This window comes from Carcharodon carcharias, chromosome 9 (assembly GCF_017639515.1).
Source record: "Carcharodon carcharias isolate sCarCar2 chromosome 9, sCarCar2.pri, whole genome shotgun sequence".
Classification (NCBI taxonomy): Eukaryota; Metazoa; Chordata; class Chondrichthyes; order Lamniformes; family Lamnidae; genus Carcharodon; species Carcharodon carcharias.
This window is the reverse complement of record NC_054475.1, coordinates 33,531,612-33,538,039: the sequence shown is the minus strand read 5'-3', so window position 1 is coordinate 33,538,039 and position 6,428 is coordinate 33,531,612.

Sequence of the window (6,428 nt, the reverse complement as noted above, 5' to 3'; positions counted from 1 at the left end):
CATGGCAGCTACTGGAATTTAAATTCAATTAATAAATCAAATTAAAAGCTAGTCTTAGTAATGGTGACCATAAAACCATTACAGATTGTTGTAAAAACTCATTTGGTTCACTAATGTCCTTTAGGGAAGGAAACCTGCTGTCCTTCCCTGGCCTGTGACTCCAGGCCCAAAGCAATGTGGTTGACTCTTAAATGCCCTCTGAAATGGCCTAGCAAACCACTTAGTTGTAAAAAACTGCTACAAAGTCTAAAAGAAATGAAACTGGGTGGATGACCTGGTATTGACCTCAGCACTGGAAACAACAACGGCAAACCAAGCCCTGTCGACAGTGTAAAGTCCTCCTTACTAACATTTGTGCCAAAATTAGAACTGTCCCACAGACAACTTGACATAGTCATACTCACAGAATCATACAGATAACGTGCCAGACACTGCCATCACCATCTCTGTGTATGTCCTCTCCCTGAGCAGGACAGACCCACTAGAGATGACAGCATGGTGGTATAAAATCGGGAGTGAGTTGCCCTTGGAGTCTTCAACATTGACTCAAGACCCCATGAAGTCTCATGGCATCAGTTCGAACATGGAGCCTCCTGCTAATTACCATGTACCATGCCCCCTTAGCTGATGAATCAGTGCTCCTCCATGTTAAACAGCACTTGGAAGAAGCACTGAGAGTGGCAAGGGGCACAGAATGTATGAGTGGGGTCTTCAATGCCCATCACCAAGAGTGGCTCGGTAGCACCACTGCTGGCTGAGTTAGACTTCTGAACTGGGTCTGCGGCAGGTGGTGAGGGAATTAACAAGAGGGAAAAACCTACTTGACCTCATCCTCACTAAACTACCTGTTGCAGGTGCATTTGTCCATGACAAGTATTGGTAGGAGTGACAACCGCACAGTCCTTGTGGAGTCCCGCATTCACATCATGTTGTGTGGCACTACCACTGTGCTAAATGGGATAGGTTTCAAACAGATCTAGCAGCTCAAACTGGGCATCCATGAGGCCCTGTGGGTCATTAGCAACAGCAGAATTGTATTCAGCCAAAATCTGTAACATCATGGCCTGGCGAATCCCCCACTCTACCATTACCATCAAATCGGGGAATCAACCCTGGTTCAATGAAGAATGCAGGAGGACATGCCAGGAGCAGCACCGGGCATAGCTAAAAATGAGGCGTCAATCTGGTGAAGCTATAACACAGGACTACTTGCATGCCAAACAACGGAAGCAGCAAGTGATAAACAGAGCTAAGCGATCCCACAGCCAACAGATCAGATCTAAGCTCCACCATCCTGCCGCACCCAGTCGTGAATGATGGTGCACAATTAAACAACTAACTGGAGGAGGAGGCTCCACAAATATCCTATCCTCAATGATGGGAGAGCCCAGCACACCAATGCAAAAGACAAAGCTGAAGCATTTGCAACTATCTTCTGCCAGAAGTGTTGAGTGAATGATCCATCTTGGAATCTTCCTGAGGTGCCCAGCATCACAGATGCCTGTCTTCAGTCAATTTGATTCACTCCATGTGATGTCAAGAAATGGCTGGAGGCACTGGATACTGCAAAGGCTAAAGGCCCTGACAACATTTGGCAAATTTACTGAAGACTCCAGAACTAGCCACATCCCTGGCCAAACTGTCCCAGCACAGCTACCACACTAGAATCTATCCAACAATGTGGAAAATTGCTCAGGTATGTCCTGTCTATAAAAAATAGGACAAATCTAACCCGGCCAGTTATTGCCCAATCATTCTATTATTGATCATCAGCAAAGTGATGGATGGTGTCGTTGGCAGTGCTATCAAATAGCACTTGCACAGCAATAACTTGCTCACTGTCACTCAGATTAAGTTCTGGCAGGGCCACTCAGCTCCTGACCTCATTACAGCCTTAGTCCAAACACAGACAAAAGAGCTGAACTCAAGAGGTGAGGTGAGAGTGACTGCCCTTGACATCAAGGCAGCATTTGACTGAGTGTGGCATCAAGGAGCCTTAGAAAAAACTAGAGTCAATGGGAATCAGGGGGAAAGCTCTCTGCTGATTGGAGTCATATCTAGCACAAAGGAAGATGGTTGTGGTTGTTGGAGGTCAATCACCTCAGCCCTGGGACATTGCTGCAGGAGTTTATCAGGGTAGTGTCCTAGGCACAGCCATCTTCAGTTGCTTCATCAATGACCTTCCTTCCACCATAAGTTCAGAAGCGGGGATGTTCGCTGATGATTGCACAATGTTCAGCACCATTTGCGACTCCGCAGATACTGAAGCAGTCCGTGTCCATATGCAGCAAGACCTGGACAATATTCAGGCTTGGGCTTCATGCCACACAGGTGCCAGGAAATGACCATATCCAACAAGAGAGAATCTAAATGTGTTCCCTTAACATTCAATGGCATTACCATTGCTGAATCCCCCACTATCAACATCTTCGGGGTTACCATTGAACAGAAACTGAATTAGATCAGCCATATAAATACTATAGCTACAAGAGCAGGTCAGAGGCTAGGAATTCTGCAACAAGTATTTCAACTCCTTACTCCCCACAGTCTGTCCACCATCTACAAGGCACAAGTCAGGAGTGTGATGGAATACTGTCCACTTGCCTGGGTGAGTGCAGCTCCAACAACACTTAAAGAAGCTCAACACCATCCAGGATAAAGCAGCCTACTTGATTGGCACCCCATCCATCACCTTCAACATTCACTCCCTCCACCACCAACGCACAGTGGCAGCAGTGTGTATCATCTACAAGATGCACTGCAACAGCTCACCAAGGCTCCTTCGACAGCACCTTCCAAACCCTCAGCCTCTACCACGTAGAAGGACAACAGCAGCAGATACTTGGGAGCACCACCACTTTCAAGTTCCCCACCAAGCCATACACCATCCTGACTTGGAAATAAATTGCCGTTCCTTCACTGTCGCCGGGTCAAACTCCTGGGAGTCCCTCCCGAATAGCGCTTTGGGTGTTCCTACAACACATGGACTGCATCAGTTCAAGAAAGATTTAGATGGGCAATAAATGCTGGTCTAGCCAGTTATGCCCACATCCCATGAATGCATAAATAAAAAAAACCTAAAAATCTATCTCAGCCTTGAATATCCTCAATGATGGAGCATCCACTACACTCTGGATAGACAATTCCAAAGAAACACAACCGTCTGAGAGAAGAAATTTCTCTTCATCTCAGTCCTAAATAATTGACCCCTTATTCTGAGGCTGTACCTCAGGGATTTAGATTCTCCAGTCAGGGGAAATAATCTCTTAGTGTCTACCCTGTAGATCCCCTTCAGAATCTTACATGTTTCAATGATATCACCCTCATTCTTCCAACCTTGAGAGAGTATAGGCCCCATTTAATCATCCTCTCGTTATAGAACAGCCCTCTCATCCCAGGAAACAATCTAGTCAACTTCGCTGTACCACCTCCAGGGCAAGTCTATTCGTCCTTGGAGACCAAAAAATGCACACAGTACTCCAGTTGTGGTCTCACCAAAGCCCTGTACAATTGTGACAAAATTTTGTAATTCTTGAACTCCAATCCCCTCATAATAAAGGCCAACAATCCATTTGCTTTTCCAATTGCTTGTTGAACCTGTGTGTTAACTTTCTGTGTTCCTTGTATGAGTACACCCAAGTTTCTCTGAACATCAACATTAAAAGTTTTGCACCTTTTAAAAATGTTCAGGTGAATAACCTCACTCTTCTCCATATCACACTCCATCTGTCACTTTGTGTCCACTCGTTTAACTTGTCTGTATCTCTTTACAGCCTCTTTGTTTTCTCCTCACAGCTTGCATTCCCATCCAGCTTTGTATTGTCAGAGAACTTAGATACATTATTCAAAACAAAAACAGAATTACCTGGAAAAACTCAGCAGGTCTGGCAGCATTGGCGGAGAAGAAAAGAGTTGATGTTTCGAGTCCTCATGACCCTTCAACAGAACTATTTGAATCCAAGGAAGGGGTGAAATATAAGCTGGTTTAAGGTGTGTGTGTGTGTGTGTGTGGTGGTGGGGGGTGGGGGGGGGATGGTGGTGTGGGGGGGAAGGGGGGGGTTGGGTTGGGGGAGAGAAGTGGAGGGGGGTGGTGTGGTTGTAGGGACAAGCAAGCAATGATAGAAGCAGATCAACAAAAGATGTCACAGACAAAAGAACAAAAGAACACATAGGTGTTGAAGTTGGTGATATTATCTAAATGAATGTGCTAATTAAGAATGGATGGTAGGGCACTCAAGATATAGCTCTAGTGGGGGTGGGGGGAGCATAAAAGATATAAAAATATTTAAAATAATGGAAATAGGTGGGAAAAGAAAAATCTATATAATTTATTGGAAAAAACAAAAGGAAGGGGAAAGAAACAGAAAGGCGGTGGGGATGGAGGAGGGAGTTCAAGACCTAAAGTTGTTGAATTCAATATTCAGTCCGGAAGGCTGCAAAGTGCCGAGTCGGAAGATGAGGTGCTGTTCCTCCACTTGGCGTTGGGCTTCACTGGAACAATGCAGCAAGCCAAGGACAGACATGTGGGCAAGACAGCAGGGTGGAGCGTTAAAACGGCAAGCAACAGGGAGTTTTGGGTCATTCTTACGGACAGACCGAAGGTGTTCTGCAAAGCGGTCGCCCAGCTTACGTTTGGTCTCTCCAATGTAGAGGAGACCGCATTGGATGCATTATTCTCTGTCTCTTCATCTAAGTGATTAACATAGATTGTAAATAGCTGAGACCCCAGAACTGATCCTTGCAGTACTCAGCTTGTTATAACTTACCAACTTGAAAATACCCTTTTTATCCCTCTGCTTTCTGTCCATTAATTGATCCTTCACCAGCAGTAAAATATTATCTGAACTCCCTGAGACCCTATCTTGCATACTAACATTTTAAGTAGCACCTTATTTAATGCCTTTTGGAAATCTAAGTGCATAATATCTACTGACCACACCCCCCCCCCCCCCCTGTTTTATCCACCCTACTTAGTTACATCCTCAAAAAAACTTAGGTTTGTCAAACACTATTTCCCTTTCGTCAAACCATGTTGCTTCTGTCTCATTGGGCACACATTTCCCTTTACCCTTGAATTCAGCCTAGCATTCTTCTCCCTCTTCGATCCAGATCAGGCTTGTACTCTTCCATTTTGCTCATTCACCCCTATTAAATGCTGCTGAAAAATGAACAGAGACATTGAGAAAGGATGCATGAGTGTCACCCTATATGGATGTGAGCAACTGGTCTCAACTGGAACATTTCTGTAAACTCTGTTGTTGTGGTACACACTTCTGGAGTGACAAAACAGTCATCCTATCCCAGCAACTTGGCATGGAAGATTTCAAAGCCACTGATGGTAGGTTGAAAGGGAGAATAAATGTCACACTATTGTACTGTGAAGCAGTTGTGGATTTAGGTGTTGTGGTGGGATGATGATTTTCCCATTGTCATTTGACATTTTTAATGCCTGCAACACAGATTTCTTCTGGTACTTCCTCCTTGACAAGACCTTGCACATTTTTAGAGAGAAATGGACAGTTGACAAGATAAGTACTGAGGTGATTGCCCAACTGCATCCAAATTTGAATGACAGCATTAAGGTTATGCCCTTCATAATCCAGAAGTCAAAAAACGCACAGTGTTTCTTTTGTGTGAAATGAGTGAGTAAAAACTGAGGGTAAAAACTTTGTGTTCTTGCCTTACTTGTTACAATGACGACTGGAGTCATACAGAAAAGAAACACATTCACCTTCATCCTGAGTGACTGATCAAATCACTGGGAAAGTAACAGGAAGAGAATTTTTTTTTACTGAAACAGGGTCATCCAGAGGGGCAACGATTGAGAAGGATCATTAAGTTGGCTGGTTTACCTAACCCATTTCCAAAATAAAAAAATACAATAATCAAAATTTTAATATTTAACCTGCCAAGTGTCTTATTTGTAAGGACTTACAGTATTCATTTTGGTTTAACAGTATAGTGTGTCTTTGATGTCTATAATTTACATTAGAAAATAAATATATATATATATATATTTTAAAATATATTGCCAATCATAAAATAAGCAGATAATGCTGGAAATACACAGCAAAGCAGCCAGCATCTAACTTCAGCTTGATGCTTTGGCTTTTCCTCTGATGGACTGGCAGCTTTTTCTATTTTTGTTTCTGATTGCCAGCATTCACTGTGATCTTCTTATCTCCAAAGCAGCAAAGTAGATTAACTCGCTGTATCAAAAGTGGCGCGGGGTCATTTTTTCAGTTCACTGTATTACCGGTGTGGGTTCCTTCCTGAAAGGCACGTATTGATTAAAAAAACAGGCATATTTTCCATGATGTACATGTGGCCAGCGAGGAAGGCTCCACACCAGTGGCCTGAGTTCAGAAAATCAGGCTATAAATTATAATTTCTCCTTTTTTCTGGCTAATCCGTAGTGCATTTCCATT